This window comes from Psammomys obesus, unplaced genomic scaffold (assembly GCF_907164565.1).
Source record: "Psammomys obesus unplaced genomic scaffold, mPsaObe1.curated_primary_1811, whole genome shotgun sequence".
In the NCBI taxonomy this organism is placed as follows: Eukaryota; Metazoa; Chordata; class Mammalia; order Rodentia; family Muridae; genus Psammomys; species Psammomys obesus.
This window is the reverse complement of record NW_026594083.1, coordinates 3,162,822-3,183,986: the sequence shown is the minus strand read 5'-3', so window position 1 is coordinate 3,183,986 and position 21,165 is coordinate 3,162,822. Positions and strand designations below refer to the sequence as shown.

The window sequence follows — 21,165 nt, the reverse complement described above, 5'->3', positions numbered from 1 at the left end:
CTATACCATTGCAAATACACAGGAAATGGAAAATGATGTTAAGAAAAAAGAATTTCTGTACTTGAGCCTCTTTTGAGTATATGCCTAGGAGAGGTATAGCTGGATCTAGAGGAAGCGCTACTCCTAGTTATCTGAGGAAGCACCAGATTGATTTCCAGAGTGGTTATACAAGTTTACATTCCCACCAGCAGTGGAGGAGGGTTCCCCTTTCTCCACAACCTCTCCAGCATGTGTGTCACTTGAGTTTTTGATCTTAGCCATTCTGATGGGTGTAAGGTGAAATCTTAGGGTTGTTTTGATTTGCATTTCCCTTATGACTAAGGACATTGAACATTTCTTTAAGTGTTTATCTGCCATTCGATATTCCTCTATTGAGAATTCTCTGTTTAGCTCTGTACTCCATTTTTTAATTGGATTACTTGGTTTGTTGCTGTTTAACTTCTTGAGTTCCTTATATATATAGTGTATATTAGTACTCTGTCAGATATAGGTTTGGTGAAGATACTTTCCCCGTCTGTAGGCAGTCTTTTGTTCTGATGACAGTGTCCTTTGCTTTAAAGAAGCTTTTCAGTTTCATGAGATCCCATTTTTTGATTGTTGCTCTTAGGGCCTGTGCTGTTGGTATTCTGTTCAGGAAGTTGTCTCCTGTACCAATGAGTTCAAGGTTCTTCCCCACTTTTTCTTCTAAGTGGTTTAGTGTGTCTGGTTTTATATTGAGGTCTTTGATCCACTTGGACTTTAGTTTTGTGCAGGGTGATTATTATAGATCTATTTGCATTTTTCTACATGTAAGTAGACATCCACTTAGACCAGCACCATTTGTTGAAGATGTGTTTGTAGCAGCCTTATTTGTAATAGCCAGAAGCTGGAACCAGCCCAGATGCCCCTCACTGGAGGAATGGATACAGAAATTGTGGTACATCTACACAATGGAATATTATTCAGCAATAAAAAACAAGGAAATCATGAAATTTGCAGATAAATGGTGGAATTTGGAAAAGATCATCCTGAGTGAGCTATCCCAGAAGCAGAAAGATGCACACAATATATACTCACTCATACAGACATATAATATAGGATAAACCTACTAAAATGTGTACTCCTAAAGAAACTAATCAAGAGGGAGGACTCTTGCTAACATGCTCAATCCCTATCCAGAAAGGCAAAGAGGACGGACATCAGAAGAAGGAGAAAACAGGGAACAAGTCAGGAGCCTAAAACAGGACCTCTGAAAGGGTCTGCCCTGCAGACTATCAATGCAGATGCTGAGACTTATGGGCAACCTTTGGGCAGAGTGCAGGGAATCTTATGAAAGAAGTGGGAAACAGTAAGATCTGGAGAGGACAGGAACTCCACAAGGAGACAACAGTCCCTGAGACTGATACTCCAACCAAGGACCATGCATGGAGATAAACTAAGACCCCTGCACAGATGTAACCCATGGCAGTTGAGTATCCAAGTGGGTTCCATTGTAATGGGAACAGGGACTGTCTCTGAGATGAACTGATTGGCCTGCTCTTTAATTACCTCCCCCTGAGGGGGTAAGCAGCATTACCAGGCCACAGAAGAAGACAATGCAGCCACTCCTGATGAGACCTAATTGACTAGGATCAGAAGGAAGGAAAAGAAGACCTCCCCTATCAGTGGACTTGGAGAGGGACATGCATGCATAGGATGGAAGAAGGGAGGGATTGGGATGGGAGGAGGGAGGGAACCACAAAAGGGATACAAAGTGAATAAAGTATAATTAATAAAGAATTAAAAAAAAAGAAAAAGAATTTCCAAGAAACAAACGAAGGCATCACTGAATGTAGTGAAAGCTATTCCATTAATTTTACTTTTAGTTTTTGAAAGTAAAGGAGAAATAATTTCCCCAATACTAAATAATTTCGCTTAACTTAATTTTTTTTTCGAAAGTGTTTAGATTGATTAGAGTTATTCATGTATGTTTGTTACTTTACACGTTACAGTGAGAACTATTTTAGAGTAGCAACATAGAAAAGGAGAGGCTTGTTTGGCTCTTTAAGTTACTGTCCCTAGTGCCAGAAACTTGGTACAACTGGTCATATTTGCATCTGATCCAGGAGGCAGAGTGCAATGAATGCTGGGGCTCAGCCGGCTGTCCCCTTTTAATCCATTTAAGTGGTCAGCTCATGATATGTTTCCAGTCACATGTAAGGTGAGTCTTCCAGCCGCAATTAACCCAATTTGGAAACTCCCTCATACGTATACTCAGGTTTGTTTCCATGGTGACTCTAAATTCCATTAAACTGACAGAGTATTCGTCACACAGAGACATTGTTTGTTCAGGGTCTGGTGTCTACTAGCTCACTTTGATAGTCATTATCTGTGAAGTAAATCCCCCTGTTTTTTTTCTAACTATTAAAATCATTACTATCACTTGCATTATAAATGTACTAATTCAATGCATTTTAAATTCTATTAGTCATTTGGTATAGGAGACCAGTTTAAATACTGTTGTGTATTTCAAAATGTCATTCCCATGGACAAAAATATGACCATGGAACTACTAATGAGACTAAGAGTGCTATGAAACCAGGGGTCTGTGTCTTGTAAAACTGATTTTTTCAATCACAGACCCCTCTAATTCCTACTATCTTCCTTTCTCGGTAGACAAAATATATACAACTGTTAATAACATCTTATTTTCCTTTCATTAATGAATGAAATACAGTGACTTTGAAACATAGTACTGTTTCCCACATTTTGCTTTGTTTGTATGGTCAGATGGGAAAGATCTCAAAGGCAAAATACTGTGTGTTCTTAGTATCTATAGGTTTTAACTAACAGGTCAACCAGGTTGGTTTCCATCTTGCTTAGATCCATAAAGATGTGTTTCCCATGTGTGGCACAGGCAGCATTACTGGAGAAGAAATACTCAACGAATCCCATTCATGAAAATTTTTCTCTAAAATTTTTCCTCAATTACGCTAAACTAACTGAAAAATCAGTTTTTCAATACCAGCAAAACCAAATTAAGCTGTATTTTCATGGAATAACTGGGATACTAGTATTTTTTGATAAGGTGGCATTATTTCTGTCTTTTTAGTCATTTATAGGAATACTTTTCAAAATGAAGATCTTAGAAGAAATTAGACTTCAATTAAAAATAGACTTTTAATTTCAGTTTGAGATATTCCTATCATAGAATTGACTTCCATTGTGTTTCTCAGTTTCTCTTTTCTATCTCTATTTCCTACTCTTTTCCTCTTTATGCCTCATTCCTAGATTCCGTGTGATACATGTAGGACACCTTTAGGATAATACATATGATATCTTTAGTCATGATTTTATAAATTGTATGTGATTGAGAAATATGTTAACTAATCATAAAGCATTAAAAATAGCTCTGAGAACAGTAGCAGAAGGGTTCTGAAAAGAAAATTGACCTTTCCTTTGGATAGACCATTCACAAAACCAAGTTATTGGCAGTCTAAAACACTGAGCTCAGAACAGTTAATCTCACAATAAGATTATGTCATAAAGTACATGAGAGGTTTTGTGTTCCTGTTCAGAAGAACTCCATTTTCACCAGCGTGGCTCTCTTGCTGTTCTGTTCTTTGCTGATTTAGGAGAGGAGGTTTTGAAATCATTTCATCTGGGCTCTCATTCTCCCGAGACTGTCCTTTGTGTTCCCCTTTTGGCAAAACTGGATTTCTTCTAATTCCATCTAATACCCTTGAGAGAAGATGAATCTTTCTTTAGTCCTTGAACAGCTTTTCATGGCATCCAATCTGTCACAGCAGCTATGGGAAGCTTGTCTCTGGTTTTCTGGGCTTTACACACCCGAGGGAGCTCAGTGCTTTACCATCAGTGTCACTGCTCATTTGGTATGATCAAGAGTTGACTGTCTCCTGTCCCTAGCAGAGAGAAAAGTTCATTCCTGACCTCCCAACTACATAGGAACCTTCTAGTTCCTATGAGAAATATGATGTGGCTGTCAATTTCCAAGGATAAGAAATTCCATTATGTCACATAATATTAGCTTGATCTTGGAATATAAGAGAGTAAACTACTTTATCTACCTATAAAGCCAATATATTATCTTTTCAGTCAAAATTATGCAAGTTTCTCAACGTTGGAGATATACATATTGTTATTGTGATTTTTTTGAGATCAGATCATTTTACTCATGCTGGCTTTAAAAGTATAAACTAAATTTTGATCAAAGAATAAATATAAAAAATATAAATAATAATATTCTAGTAATTTCAGATAAGAGCTGATTACTCTTTGTGTTTTTAAATGTTATTCTCTTTAATTTCTAAATCTTTGAATACTTTGAATTCAGCTGATAAAAACAGTCATTACAATTTTAAAAAGATCTTTGAGTTAAGATTAAAATTTAATATTATAGTCTTATATAATCTTCTTGATTTTTCTCATTCTAATGATAGTATCTGGGAGTTACTGTGTTCTCATTACAGTAGAATTATGATGGAAACTTTTCTAGTAATTGAACCCAGTGATTGCTTAGATGAATAATTGAGATGGCTTGTATTTTGAGAAAACTTCTGGGTATTCTTGCCAACTATTTATTTTTTAATCTCTCTATGCCAAACACAGAAAAATAGAATCATTTGGTGAAAATTTACTGATGCATGAGTCAGATTTTTGCTACATCACCTAGTAGCTCACTGTGCTGTGTGTGCAGATATTGGCACTGTCAGGAATGATTAAGCACTTCCCTGCAAAGCCCTTTCAGATTTTTTACTTAAAGCAGGCTCTAAAAATACAGACTATTTGTCCAAATACAACCACCTAATTTGCATACTAAGTATAAAATATGTAAACCGGTTTACATTTTCATTTCACATTTTTGATATAAGTAGTTAGAAAAAGATTGAAACACAGATTCACATTTAATGATAATTATATACTTATGTTTAACTGCCCAACAACATCAGGAAACAGCTGCTTTTATACTCACAAAAATGCTCTGCTTATGTTACATTTAAGAGTTTCAGCAGTTTTATAAAAGTTTGGCACATGCCAATACATTTCCTTCCCTTGAGGCCTAGACCTTATATACCTGAATATGTCTAAACATGGGAGATTTGTGCTTACAAAGTAAAATGTCCAATAAATATTGACATCAATACAAGCATTGAAGCGCAGCTGTCCATATGAAGTCAGAAGGCTAACTTCCATAACATGATTCTAATGTGACAAGTGTTAGGACATTGGAAGAAAGTGTCCTGACAGCCAGATCCGTCTTATCTGTGAGCATCATTCCCTTCAGGAGTCTATGTCCCAACTTGCTTATTTAAATGAAAAATCAGCAAGAAAGAATGGCCCTCTTTTGGAGAACTTTAGCAGCTGGCAAATGCAGTTTCTATATCACTGAGCAAATTTATTAATAACTACATGGGCACATTCCTTCCATTTTCCATCCAGTGGTTACATCCAATTATAATTTTGCCATATATTTATAAACAATTAATGATCAAGAATAAGAATTGATTTTTACTCACTGATTCTTTTTTCATTATAACTGGTATACCTATATATGTATCTTGTTAAGGTAAATCAGGTTGGTCTCAGACTCACAGAGATCTTAATGTCTTGTCTACAGGGTGTCAATATTAAAGCCACTTGCTCCTACAGTATGCTTTGTTTCTATTTTACCTGGTTTTATAAAGCATGCTTCCACATTGGTACATTCCTTTCGACAGGACTGCTTGCTTCCTAAAGAGTCTAAGTCGACATGTGTGTACTGTTTTTTCACAATGGTCATGAAGCTCATTGACTTTCCTCATGGAATTAGCAATAGCTTATATCTATACTGTTCAGTCTTTTCACGTGTTTTAATATCTCACCAAATAGTCATAGAGCAAAACACTTCCAAGTGGGGAGAAGGCTCAATGGATGATGAAATTTCCAAAAAAAAAAAAAAAAAAAAGAAAAGAAAAAAACAGAGACCACAGTTAGGATACCCAGTACCCTGGTAAATGCTGTGCAGGTACTGAGTCCTGCGTGATCCCAGTGTTTGGGGGGCAAACACAGGAAGGTCCCTGGAGCAAACTGGCTAGCAAGACTAGGCCAACCACAGGACTTTTGGTTCAACTGTAAGATTTTTTTTAACCAATGAGTAGAGAGAAATCAGACATCAGATGCTTATGAATGCTGTACCCATGCACACACAGGCACACAGGCCTGCCCACATAGATGAGCAAACAAACAAGAGAACACTCATACACATATACATTCATATGAGCACCTACAAACATAAAACCAATGAGAAACACGTCTATAAAACACGTCTATATATATATAGTGTTGATTGTACATATGTGTTATCTAATGGTCATATTTTAACTGATTTTACAATCTCACATGCTTTTATTTTAATCTAGTTTTACAATAATTATATGAGTGACCCTCATAAGATGACAAGCAGTTGTGAATTGGTGAATTTATCTGGAAATAGTTACTAAATTGTAAAGCATCTCTGCTTAATAAAGTCTTATTTTTTTAAGTCACACGTGTGAACAGTAATAAATCACACGCATAGCTCACAATTCATGTCATATATATTAAGTTACAATGTTGTTCTAAAACCAAAAACTGAAATGGCAATGTACTACGTGTGAATTTGTGATATAATTCATAAAAACTCATAATTTTTCTCAGTTTATTAATAGCCACAGTTCACTAACACCTTTCATTTAGAGTTCAGAAAAATCCGTCAATAGAGCCTCACAAATACATCTATAAGAGGAATGTTAGTCTTAAATAATTTGGTGATTCTTTAGACCCTGACATAAGAAAACTAAGGGTTTTTTGTTGTTGTTGTTGTTGATGCTGCTCTATTAGGATGGCGATATGGGAAAAAAAAAACGTATTACTACTCTAGCTCTAATTTTTCTGCATGTGCTGTAAATATTCCTTATAAATATGTACTCTAATATTTACAGAATTTAAAAAGGGATATTTCTTTCTGGCCAATGATGGTAGAAAACTCTTGGCTAGGAAATATGCTCCCTCAAGACAGAGTAAGGTCCTGTATAGTGGGGCCTGGAAGAAGAATGGGTCCTGTGATAACCACTAGGAGAGAGCAGAGGCGTAACCTCACATCCTCCTGTGCAGTTCCCCTCTCCCAATGCCAGATGCCAGCTATATGTAACTAGCCCCTGATTTTCAAAAGGGAAGATTTCTCTCACAGCCCAGACTAGTGCAACACTTTAAATAAAGCCAGATTTCTCTTTTTAACAAATGGAAGAAGGCGCAGTTTTTATGAAGCTCTTCATCGGGATTAAAATCCGTGTTTGCAATTGTGTTTTAATATTTATCCTTGAAAGTATTTCAGTGCTTGAAAAAAAAATCAAAGCTCTATTTACTTCAAGGACATGCAAGTATGTATATGGAGGCTGTGGGTAAGGAAATTAGGGTAAAATTTATATTTTAATATATATTTTTTAAGCTGAAAAACTTCTCCTGGGTCTGTACCTAAATTCACAAATACTTAATGATGATTAAGCTGTGTTGTTAACAATTTTAAGTAATACCTTTTTAATCAATCAGCTTCAATAGCAATTCTCTTTCCATAGAAAATGGGTCTTTACTTTACTATATGAAGCAGGGCATGGTGGTACAGGTCTGTAATCCCAGCACACAGGGAGGCAGCGGCAAGCAGCAGGTGGATCTCTGTGAGTTCGAGGTCAGCCTGGTCTACAAAGCCAGTCCAGGACAGGCTAGGCTACAGAGAGAAACCCTGTCTCAAAACACAAAACAATTTACCATATGACCTCCACGTTCATATACATTTATTAAAGTTTGAGAGGTGACATCTTACCATTTGTTAACAAAACCGATCTTGAAATCTTTTGAGTATTAACTTCTTGCCGCATGTGGTAGTTTCAGAAATATTCCTTATTTGTATACTTGGCACTGCTGTTTTGGAATGCTTCGAATACATATATGGCCTTCCATCACTAGTGGTGAGATTTGGTGAGACCTTACAAGTTCAGTTTGTTCTCTACACATGGTGTTTATAGGTGAAGCATTATCTCAGCTGCCGCTATGCCCATAGCTTGCTGCCAGGACTATCCTCTTAGTTGAGCACTTATCCCTCTGGAATCATAAGACAAATTAAACTTGTTCTTCAGCAAGATTCATTGGTTATTGAGTTTGATACTGTAAGAATAAAGTAACTAATTCGCCTTTTGCATTATAGAAAGGCAAGAAGCGACAGGGTCCACCCTTCATCCACTGCCTGAGTTGTGTTAATTTCTTTAGTCTTGTTACTTTGAATTCCATACACAGAGTACCTATAAGTGTTATGATTATTAACTATGAAGCATTATTCTCATGAGTGTAGTTTAAGGACAACACTCATGAGCATACAGTTTGAAAAGAGAAGGCTTATTATTTTGGAGCAATATTAATGGAAGATTTTTGTCCTACTCTGTGAAGAATTACTCATTGTATTCTGCAAACTTCCCTTAAATTTTATGTTAATAGTAAATTAGTTGGAGAAGACCCCCTTATTACAAAAATTTGTCATTTTGAGTGACTTTATGATGTGATAAACTGCAAAATGAAGAAGCTGAGCCAAATCATTGAAATTAGTTTCAGTATGAATAATGAATCTTGGAATTATCACACTTGCCTAGACTCTGGATGATATTCTTCTTTCCCCACAGCACACCAAAACTGCAAGAACCAATTGTTAGTGGTTGGATAAACCACTGTGCCACCAGCCTGCCAGCTGAGACAAGAATTTGCAACCAGTGCTACAAGTCGGCTTTCAAGAGCCTAAAAACACATGACAGGGGAAGCTGCTGGGCATCATTAACTATGAAACATTCCTGTGGTTCATTTGAAGGCAAATCTGTAGTAGTCAGCAGAGGATCTACGTGACCACATCTGAGGCTTGGAATTTTTGAGTTCCTGTGTGCAGTAAGACACTGGGAGCCATGGCAATGCAGATGTGTGGAAGATGGCAGCTTCCTTTCCATATGGGGTTTCACAGCATCTCAGCTCACAGTTGCATTTTAAAGAAAATAGAAATAATAATTAAAAAAAAAATTAGTCCACAGTCTTGTGAGGTTTAGGCTAAGCCATAGAAGCCGAAGTATTGCTTAGGAATAAATTAAATACAAAATAAAACAGAATCCAAACATCAACTAGATAGACCCAAGGGAAGCCTCTCTTTTTAATGAATTTCTAGGCTAACTGTGACTTGCCCAAGAGCAACTAGGTAATGATACCAGGCTCTAGTACAAGCACCACTGTGTATCCTCTGGATTTCCTTGACCAGCTAAATTCAACTGCAACTCCCCTATAGTTTAATAATTTATTTACCTCCGTTATTTTAACTACAGACTATATACACTCATACATTTTCTATATTTGTTTTTGTTAAATACTGAGCTATAAATATCTCTGGCTAAAATGCTCAATCCCCATTCAGAAAGGCAAAGAGGATGGTTATCAGAAAAAAAGAGAAAACAGGAAACAGGACAGGAGCCTACCACAGAGGGCCTCTGAAAGGGTTTGCCCTGCAGACTATCAATGTAGATGCTGAGACTTATGAGCAACCTTTGGGCAGAGTTCAGGGAACCTTATGAAAGAAATGAGAAATAGTAAGACCTGGAGAGGACAGGAGCTCCACAAGGAGAGCAACAGAACCAAAAAATCTGGGCACAGAGGTCTTTTCTGAGACTGATACTCCAACCAAGGACCATTCATGGAGATAACCTAGAACCCCTGCACAGATGTAGCCCATGGAAGTTCAGTGTCCAACTGGGTTCCATAGTAATAGGAACCGGGACTGTCTCTGACATGAACTGATTGGCCTGTTCTTTGATCACCAGCTCTTGAGGGGTGAGCAGCCTTACCAGGCCACAGAGGAAGAAAATACAGCCACTCCTGATGAGACCTGATAGACTAGGATCAGTAGGAAGGGGGGGGGGAAAGAACCTCCCCTATCATTGGACTGGGGGAGGGGTATGGGTAGAGAAGGGGAAGGGAGGGTAGAATTGGCAGTGGAGGGGGAGGGAGCTACAGGGGGAATACAAAGTGAATAAATTGTAATTAATAAAAATTAAAATTAAGCATTTTAGCAAGAGTCGTCCCTCTTGATTAGTTTCTTTAGGTGTACATATTTTTGTAGGTTTATCCTATATTATATGTTTATATGAGTGAGTATATACCGTGTGTATCTTTCTGCTTCTGGGATAGCTCACTCAGGATGATCTTTTCCAGATCCCACCATTTACCTGCAAATTTCATGATTTCCTTGTTTTTTATTGCTGAGTAATATTCCATTGCGTAGATATACCACAATTTTTGCATCTATTCCTCCACTGAGGGGCATCTGGGCTGTTTCCAGGTTCTGGCTATTACAAATAAGGCTGCTACAAACAGAAAGGCAAAGAGGATGGACATCAGAAGGAGAAAAGAGGGAACAAGTCAGGAGCACCTCTGAAAGGTTCTGCCCTACAGACTATCAATGCAGATGCTCAGACTTATGAGCAACCTTTGGGTAGAGTGCAGGGAATCTTATGAAAGAAGTGGGAAACAGTAAGATCTGAAGAGGACAGGAACTCCACAAGGAGAGCAACAGAACCAAAAAATCTGAGCACAGGAGTCTTTCCTGAGACTGATACTCCAACCAAGGACCATGCATGGAGATAACCTAAGACCCCTGAACAGATGTAGCCCATGGCAGTGCAGTAGCCAAGTGGGTTCCATTGTATTGGGGACAGGGACTGTCTCTGAGATGAACTGATTAGCCTGCTCTTTAATTACCTCCCCCTGAGGGGGAAGCAGCATTACCAGGCCACAGAAGAATACAATGCAGCCACTCCTGATAAGACCTAATTGACTAGGATCAGGAGAAAGGAAAAGAAGATCTCCCCTATCAGTGAACTTGGGGAGGGGCATTCATGCAGAGGGTGGAGGAAGGGAGGGATTGTGACAGGAGGAGGGAGGGAACCACAGAAGAGATGCAAAGTGAATAAAGTGTAATTAATAAAGAATTTTAATTTTAATTTAATTTTAATTTTAATATTTTTTAAAATTAAAAAAATATCTCAAGAGAAAGAATTTGAAAGGCATTATTGCATTTTAAATCCATAGCTCACTGTAAACATTCAACACACACTAATTATATAAATAATAAATTATTTCTTTACATCGTATAGAGAGCATGGAATACTGTAGTTACTATAGATTAACATTTATTCCAATTTTTTTCTAATACAAAAAGATTCCTTTCAGCTTTGAAAGAGGTTTATTTGTTTACTACCAAAATGTTTGAAAAAGTTTTCTTTTGTAACACTCTTTTGATTTAATTTATGTTCCTAGAACATGTTATTACATGTAATAAATTTTATCACGTTTAACATGGAAAGACAGATTTGTTTTTCTTTTCTCCTATGTATCTTGATTTATACAGGACACTTTCCTCACTGGATCTTCCTTAACATATATTTTACACTCTTTAAAATATCCATGTTTAAAGTAAAAAAGTGTGGTTGACTTAGTTAATATTCTAACACTGTGAACAGACGCAAAGGCAAGGCAGCTCTTATGAGAGAGAGCATTTAATGGGGCTGGATTACACTTTCAGAGCCTTAGTCTATTGTCAAGACAGGGAGCCTGGCAGCCCACAAGCAGACACGGTGCTGGAGAAGTAGCTGAAGGCACTACATCTGGATCTATGGGCAGTGGGAAGAGATAGAGACACAGGGCCTGGCTTTGGCCTTTGAAAACCTAAAGCCCACGGTACTTTTAGTGATATCCGGTTCATTTCTCCTCCAGATTCTCTCCACTTCACTCTCCCTGCTTCCTTCCTCTTCCTCCAACTCCGGACCAGGATGTCCCACCCTATCCTCTCCATTGCTCAGCTCGGTGTGAGTGCTGCTCTAATTGTGAAATACTTACTGAGCTCTTCAAGTATCTGTTTTAAAGCAGCACCTTTGGATACCTCATTCTCAGAAGCTTGCTTGAATCACAGAAAAGTACACACACACTTGTGTGGGAAAAACAAGAAGAAAACTAGAAATGTAGTAGGCAAACAAGGAAACTGGCACTAGTAGCTTCATTGCTGTGTAGCCCTCAATCATTTCTAATTTACACTACTGTCTGTGTTGTTTTATTTCATTCTAAAACTTTAAATTATGAATTTCAAGAGAGCTAGTGTCTTTTGAGAGATAGCTTATAAACTAAAATATCAATTTATATTATAACCTGAAATGTTATGACCTAGCCCCACATATACATATATAAAAATAGCCCCACAGAACATTAGACATGTTTAGATTATACAGCTCAAATGATTTGTTATAAAATATTTTGAAGCTTAATTTCATGTAATTAAGACAAACTCTCCATTTTACCACTTTTTCCCACACATATTTGACTGAAATTCCATTTATACCTAATCATAGTATATTCTAAAATTTTATGAATTAAAGGTGACATTTGTATCAAGAAATATAGAAAAATACCTGGAATAAATTGCACATCTTTAGTATAATTCCCTGGATATAAAATGATTGATATTTTATATGATTATAAATAGTAAATGGTGATCATCAAGTGTAAAATGTTATAGGTATAAATGGAATTTCAGTCAAATATGTGTGTTTGTTTAAAAAAAATATATATATATAAACAATGGTTTAACACTTTAGTCTTCTTAACACTTAACTAATTTGAAACAGCAATACCCTTTTACTCTTATTTTTGTTTTTAAAATTTATTTTGATAACAATTTAACTTACTTATGTATATTATTGAGATATTTATAGAGAACTTTATTACCATTTGTTGCTTGAATTTTATCATATGATTCATAACATTCCTTAATCAATGTCTTACATATGTTGTCAAAAACAAAAACATAAAATCTAGTGATCAAATAATGCTATATTCCCAGAGTAAACCTGGACTTTAACATTTTATATTTTAAAATTTTGTACTTTTATGCAAAATGATTTTTTTCTAGACTTTTTTAAATTAACAATGTTAACACATCTGGAATTAGGCTGGCTTGCAGCGATTCAAAGTCATTCTACTCTACCCAACATCTTCAATATTGAGATGTTCCCATGATTTGTCTCTACCGCTAGGTCTGCACGCACCATATTTGTATTTTAGTGAACCATAGTGGAAGGAGACATATTCAGTTGTCTTAGAGCAGCACCCCTTGCCTGTCAGTTGACTATATCTCCTTCCACTACGGTGCACTAAAATACAAATGTGGTTCCAGAGTACACTTCGGGCACTTCGGGTAATGACAGGTAAATGTTCTCCATCTGCCGTTCCTCCCTAATATCAGTCAACAAACTTCAAGAGCAACAGAACAAGATAATTTGAACACAGGGAACTTCCCAGAGACTCATACTCCAACCAAGGACTATTCGTGGAGTTGACCTGGAACCCCTGCACAGGTGTAGCCCATGGCAGTTCAGTGTCCAAGTGGGTTCCATAGTAATGGGAAGAGGGACTGCCTCTGACATAATCTGATTGGCCTGCTGGTTGATCACCTCCTCCTGAGGGGGAGCAGCCTTACCAGGCCACAGAAGATGAAATGCAGCCACTCCTGATGAGATCTGATAGACTAAGATCAGAAAGGAGAGGAGAACCTCCCCTATCAGTGGACTTGGGGAGGGGCATGCATGCAGAAAGGGGAGGGAGGGTGGGATCGGGAGGGGAGGAGGGAGGGGTTTATGGAGGATACAAAATGAATAAAGTGTAATTAATAAAAAATTTTAAAAAACATAAAAAAATTCTTCTTTTTCTTTTTCTCTCAAACTTTTATTCAATCCCTTAGATATGCTGACACCAAGAATAGACAGTTTTCATTTTGTATTTCACAAGAACTAAGTTTTCGAAGAGATGAACAGGGAACACTCTGGTGGAGAGTAAGCACAAAAAATTCATTTTCAGATTTCAGCTTTTAGTCTCAAATTGGGTTTTCTGTACTTGGTTTCTTTTTCATCTTTAGCTACTTCTTTTAAAACTGAAAATAGAGCTGGACACGGTGGTGCACACCTGTAATCCCAGTACTCAGGGAGGCAGAGGCAGGAAGATCTCCATGAGTTCAAGGCCAATCTCATCTACAAAGTGATTCCAGGGCAGGTAGGGTTACACAGAGAAACCCTGTCTCAAACAAACAAACAAACAAACAAAAACAAAACAAAAATCTGAAAAAGAATCATATGGTTTGCATACTTAGTTAAGCCAGATGCACTCATTAGCCTAAGAGATAGAAATGCTTATGCTTTGGGGGTGAGAAGGGGTACAGAGTGAGGGGAAAAGGAAGAAAGGAAGGAGTACATTTGTGTTATCATATTGTTGAGATTCTATAGGCTTGTCTATAAATCTACTTAATTTTTGCTTAAATACATAAGTATTATAATGTAATAATGATTAAAGGACTGTTTTCAATACACTGGTAAAAGTCTTGGAAGAGAAATATTTCATAGCTTGTACTTTGAAAAGAGTGTTAAAATAGGTTTATCTTTATGCATTGGTGGTGGTAGGTTACAGCATGCTTGTTCCTAAATTAAAAATAAACTGATTGATCATTTTAGCATTACATTCAAAATAATAGACTATTTTAACACTTTCTTGTGTTTTTAAAATGAACTCAGTGTTTTCTTTCTTTTTTTTTAAGGAAAAGGTGCTTTTATTAACATTTTTCAAGTTTATTGATCAATTATTGGATTAAAATGTTTTTGTTGATATTACTTTATTAATATTACTGATAATATATATCTTCTCAGGAGTCTTTTCAAGATGCTTAATTGTGAGGACAGTTTTGTTAGAACTACATAATGTAGAGATTTATCTATTCACACCAAATATACCAAATGTGTAAGTTAGCACACCGGATATGCATATGAAGGTATCAGAGACCCTTACCTTGCAAGATGTCACAATTTGTAATCAGAACTCAGTGTTTTCTAACATAAGACAGACAAAGACAGATGGAGAGAGATAATGAACTGAAATGAAAATGACTTGGGACAGCATTTATTATGAGAGAGATCCTTTCATGCTGGACAGGAAGAAGAAGGAACAAGAGGAGGCCAGTGAAGATAAAGCATAAGGATGAGAAAGGTGAATAAGAAGAAGACACAAACTAGCAAGGAGAAGCTTATAACTGATGATATGTGGATAGATGAGGAGGATGACAGTAGCAAAGATGAGAAAAAGATAACCAAGAAGATGAAGAAGAAAGACATTGATTAGGAAGAGTTGAAAAGGACTGAGACAATGTAGATCAGAAAAGCTGCTGACATCACTGAGGATGAAAATGATCAAATCTACAATAGTCTGTCCAAATATGGGTAAGACCACTCAATGGTCTAGTTGCTTGTGGTTTGCAACATGTGTTTGAGATCATGGGGAACAACTTTCCAACTGGTTGGTAGCTGAAAACTGAAAGCCCGGAAACCACATGACTTTACTCACTGGTAGCTACCCAGTGTGCCTGTAGTTGTCAGTAGTTTCACTTTCTCTTTTGCTGGTATAGTGGCCAGACAGCTAGGATTCTGATTTGAGGTAAACCCTTATGGCTAGCATAGTAGCTGACTTGGTGTAAGGGTTGTTTTCACTGGAGCTGCTCATAGTTTCTAATCTGTTGGTAGGACTTGAGGAGTGTGAGTTTGTTTCAGTGTTAGATGTTTGATACTGGGACAAGATTGGAACTGGTAGTCCTCAAATGTACTACTGGGTTTTGTTTGTTTGTTTTTGGATTGTGTTTCTGGGGGAGGTTGTTTGAGATTTTTTTTTTTTTTTCCCTGTTCTGTGCACTTATCTCTAGAAGGTCATTTCAAATTCAGGGCACTGCAAGATAATTTTGAACTTTTTGAGAATAAAAAAAAAAAAAGAAAGAAAAGAACAACTTCAGACTCTATGTCCTTTGTGTGTTCATCATAGACAGCCCTGACGGGCTGATATCTGACTACCATAGACATGTCCCTGAACATCTCCTAAGAAATGCTCAAGCATAGCAAAATTCTGAAAGTCATCAACAAAAGCGTCATGAAGAACCCTTGAGCTATCTGCTTAGTAAGCAGAAGAGAGAAGTACAAAAAAAAAATTCAATGAGGCATTCTCCAACACTTTAAAGCTTGAAATCCATGAAGATTCCACTAGTGGTGGCACCTGGTTGAGCTCTAACACACCTTTCAGTGTGGGGATGAGATGTCTTCCTTTCAGAACATATGTCTTGCCCAAAAGAGTTACAGAAGCCCATGTACTCTATCACTGCTCAGAGCCGAGAGCAGGTGGTCAATTCTGCCTTTGTGGAGCAGGTACAGAATCTGGGCTTTGCTGTGGTGTATGTGACTGAGTTAGTTGATGAGTTTGTTGGAAAGAGTCTGGTCTCAATGGTAAAGAGGGTTTGGACCTACCGGGAGATAAGGGAGAAAAAAGGAAAATTGAGGAGAGTAAGGAAAAGTTTGAGGATCTCTGCAGTCTCATGAAGGAAAGCTTGGATAAAAAGGTTAGTAGGCTTACACTTGAAACCCTGAAGTCAAGCCACCTTCCTGAAAAATTGGATTGCAGAGTAGCTCTGGTTAGTTGTCTGCCACTGTTAAAAAACTAAAATTACAGTGTCTAAAAGGCTTGTTTCTTCCACTCCCTGCACTGTGACAAGCACCTATGGCTGGACAGCCAATGTGGAGTAGATCATGGAGGCCCAGGCACTTCAAGACAACTCTATAACAGGCTACATAATTTCCAAACAACAACAACAGCAGCAAACAAACAACGAAAAACCTGATACATCAATCTTGTCCTACCCTATTGTGGAGACCCTGCAGCAGAAACTTTAAGTGGACAAAAACAGCAAAGGTCAAGGACCTTGTGGTAGTACAGTTTGAAATTATTCTGGTATCCTCTAATTTCTACTTTGAGAATTCCAAAACTCACTCCAACTGCATTTACAACATGATTAAACTAGGCCTAGGTGACTTAGGAGGCTTGAGATACAGGTGACAAGTAATGGAGCTGTCTGGGCTCTTGAACACACTTAATGCATTTGGCTCAAATATCATACATTTACTTAGTCGTCAATGAAGGTAAGATGATAGGAGAGGACCCCAGTACTGTTGTTCCTGATGAGATTCTCCCACATTAAAGTGATGATGGTGCCTATTGCATGGATGAAATACATTAGAGATGACCCTGGGAAACCCATGTCCTCTATAGTTTCCTTGTGGTTTCAGCAGCAGCACACTGGGTTGCTTTTGACTCACCTTGATCTCTGCTCATATTCTAACAATCTCTTTTATTTTGTTCTTGTGCCTTAAAGAAGGAAAATACCCTTCCTCAGGAAAGGATTTGGCACTGTGTTTTTTGTTCTGTTATTGTTATGCAAAATAAAGAAGATGCATTTTTATAAAGAAAATTTCAACATGTGAGTTTATGTCTTGTTAAGTTTTGCTTTGAACTTTTTTATTAATTAATTTTGTTCTTTGAAATTTAATGAACAACTGTCTCTTTAAATGTTACATAAAAACTTAAAGATAATCTTCTAGGCATGACACAGACAATGTAATCATGATCTCACTGCAGCTGCAGTGTGCTAAAATGGGCTTGCACAAAACTGGGCCACAGTCAATTACAGATTTGGGAGGGAATTATACAGTCATACCATTTCCTGATAAACTATTGGGCACTGATGGATTATGGGACATTGACAGGTACAACATTTATATGGCCACTGATGAACCCATTGAGGTCCAATGGAGAACTTCAAACCTATGCTCATACAGATGGTCCAGGTTAAATACAGAAAGTCAAAAAGCAAAACAAAAAGATATGAGCTGGGGCAAAGGACTTGAAGGGAATTGGTTAAAAAACAAAACAAAACAAAAATAAAACTTTGTAGATAGATACAAAAGGGTCAGATTTAATTACAACACACTGCACATTTATATGCATATATGTAAATATTTGACATTTTCAAGAACAGATTTAATAAAACAGAATAGAGAAAATCTGTATGCACAGATTACTAAGAAACAAAGGAGGATAAACATCATAGTGTTACATGGTCTCTTGCAAAACTGATTTTTGGCAATAGTTATGTAAAATGCATATTTCTTTTCTCAAATTTTTAGTAATTTATATAGAAAAGAACTGTGTACTTTTTCTTATTTTTTACTTTTTTAAAAAAGTAATGTTTCGCTTTTATAAGAATATGTTGAAAAGAAAAGGCAGTATTTATTTTGCCCTGCAGGATGTGTGCATATTTCTGTAAAGGGAAAGACATATTCAATAATGGAGAATAGTAATTGCTCATCCCACAGACTACAGCAACATGTGTTGATTATGGAAAATATTCTTCTTGTAATTTTGTTTTAATATAAACTCTGCTAGTAATGTTTCTAAATTTACCAATTAGATTTATGGTAAGCCAGCAAGCCTATTGAATCAAGATACTAGAGGCATTTTACACTCCTAATAATTTGCTAGGGTTTAACATCTCTGTGGTGAAAAACATCTGTGAAATAGTACATTGCATTTTCCCACTTTAGTGTTTCCAGCCTTTTCTGCTGAGTAATTCCTCACATGCACTGTTACATCTACCTATTGTTTCAGTTCTCCAACTTAAATAAAAGGTTCTTAGGTTTAGAAAACTGGGTCTGAAAGTCTGTTTATTCCAAGGATGCCTCTAAACTACCTAAATTCCTTTTTTTTTTCCTGAATTCTTTCTCTACCTTATCTTTCTATATTTGCTCCATAATGTTCAGGCATGTCTCCCTATCACCAATGCCCAATAGTTACTCATATGGGGATTATGTGTGTGTGATTCTCCTGTTCATCTTCCTCTAATCTCTTTTATTGCTGACACAAATTTATTTTGCCTTTGGCTAAATCTAAGAGAAGTATCCCCTTACCTCTGTTCCTTTCCCTTAAGGATATAGATCTTTGAGAGTGGTACAAGCCTGCTTCTGTAAGGAATAGAAAATATTTTTGTAAGACATACAAGTTATTTGTAAGTTGGTTCTTGGAGAGGGCTGAAGCTTAAGAGTTTCACTTAATTTCTGTTTTCTCTAGACGTTACATAGATATAAATAAAATAAAAACAGAGGGAGCCTTGAGGAGATCTGTGTTTTAACATAGGCATTTGAAGGACAACTGAAGGCTTGGCTTGAGATGCTTCTCATCTTACTAGTAACTTACAAACCATACACATCAAAGGGAGAAGTTATAATTTGGCTGATGAGAGGTTGTTCAGATGAGGAAACAAAAATGAAAATCTTTTAGAGATATACAAACAAACTAGAGGAAATTGTCAGAGTGATGTAGAAATGGTCAGGTGATATACAGTGCAGTGCTTGCCTAGAATTCTCAAGCACCTGGGTACCAAGTGAGAGAAGAAAACAAGAAGAGGGAATTGGAAAGGGAGAAAAGAGAGAGGAGAACATAGCAGGGGAGGGAAAGGAAGGGGAAAGAAGGAAAAAAGGAAAGGGAAGAGAAAGGAAGGGAAGGAAAAAAGGGGAGAAGAGGGAAAAGGAGGGGGAGGAAGGGGAAGGGAGGGAAGGAACAAGAGAAGAAAGAGACTTTTACTTAAAAGAGTAAATTGAAACATGATTTGATCAGGACTTGAAGATGTAGTAGGTCTAATTCATACATTTTCAAGGGTCTATTTAACTTTTTAAACTTTTTATTTTTATTAATTACAGTTTATTCACTTAATATCCCAGCTATAGTCCCATCCCCAGCCCCTCCCAATCCCATCCTCCTTCCCGCTTCTTCTCCTATGCCCCTCCCCCAGTCCAATGATAGGGAGGTCCTCCTCCCCTTCCATCTGACTCTAGTCTATCAGTTCTCATCAGGACTGTCTTCTTTGTCTTCCTTTGTGGACTGGTAAGTCTGCTTCCCCTTCAGGTGGCACTGATCAAAGAGCCAGCCCATGAGTTCACGTCAGAGATGGTCCCTGTTCCTATTATTGGGGAACCCTCTTGGACACTGAGCTGCCATGGGCTACTTCTGTGCAGGAGTTATAAATTATCTCCCTGCATTGTCCTTGAAGACCTGGAGGGGACAGGAGCTCCACAATGAGAGCAATAGAATAAAAAACATCTGGGCACAGGGGTCTTTACTGAGACTGATACTGTAACTTCTAAAGTAGTATTGATTTAAGATAGTCTGAGTAGTTGGCTTTCTTGGTCTTCTTATGGAGCTCCTGCCAACTCCCTTCTATCCTCTCTTCCACAAGTCTTCTGCCCAGTGATTGGCTGCGAGTCTCTGCATCTGTTTCAATCTGCTGATGGATGGAGCCTCTCAGGGGACAGCTATGCTAGGTTACTGTCTACAAGCATACCAGAGTGATAGTGTCAGGGGTTGGCTCTCTCCAATGAGGTGGTTCTCAGGTTTGGCCAGGCACTGGTTGGGCATTACCTCAACCTCTGCTCTATTTTTATCCCTGCACATCTTGTAGGCAGGGTAAATTTTGGATAGAAGTTTTTGTGTTTGTGTTGGTGTTCTTCCTCCACTAGGAGTTCTGCCTATTTACAGGGTGTCCTCTTCAGTATTCATGACCCTTGCTGCTAGGATTCTTAGCTAAAATCAACCCTATATCCTCCTAGGAGCCTACCCTGCTGTAGGGCTCCAGCTTGTCATAGAGATGTCCCCAATGACAACTAAGCAGGGCCCAGGGGGTTTGTGGAGACTGAAACACCAACCAAGGGCCACCCATGGCTTGGACTAGGCTGCCTACACAGATGTAGCTGATGGGAAGCTCAGTCTTTTGGGGGAGGGGTCTCCTAGTAAAGGGAGAAGGGGCTATCTCTGCCATGGAGTCTGTTGCCTATTTTTCAATCACTTCCTCTGGTGGGACTGCCTTGTCAGGCCACAGGGGAAGAGGACTCTCTCAGTCCTGATGCCAGCTGATATATTGGGATGAGTTGGGGAGCTCTGCTTTTCCGAAGAGTAGGGAAAGAGAGGTAGGGGGAAGAAAAGGGAGGGTAGGACTGAGAGGGGAGGAGGGAGGAGAATATGATAAGGGTGTAAAGACAATTAAAAAAAATAGTTTGAATAATAAGGCCCTAACTCACCCTTAAATTAGAATGGCCCATATCAGCCAAAAGCAAAAGTGGTTTAAAACCTATATCGTCAGGCTATTTCTACAATGCCTATAACGGTACTGCTCAACACTGAGGATAGCCT

General features: G+C 37.7%; 1 pseudogene; it reads left to right on the top strand.

Annotated features, from left to right (window-relative positions):
* The first annotated feature begins 15,325 nt into the window (after window positions 1-15,325).
* On the top strand, window positions 15,326-17,125 carry LOC129684627 (heat shock protein HSP 90-beta-like; annotated as a pseudogene).
* The last annotated feature ends 4,040 nt before the right edge of the window (window positions 17,126-21,165 follow it).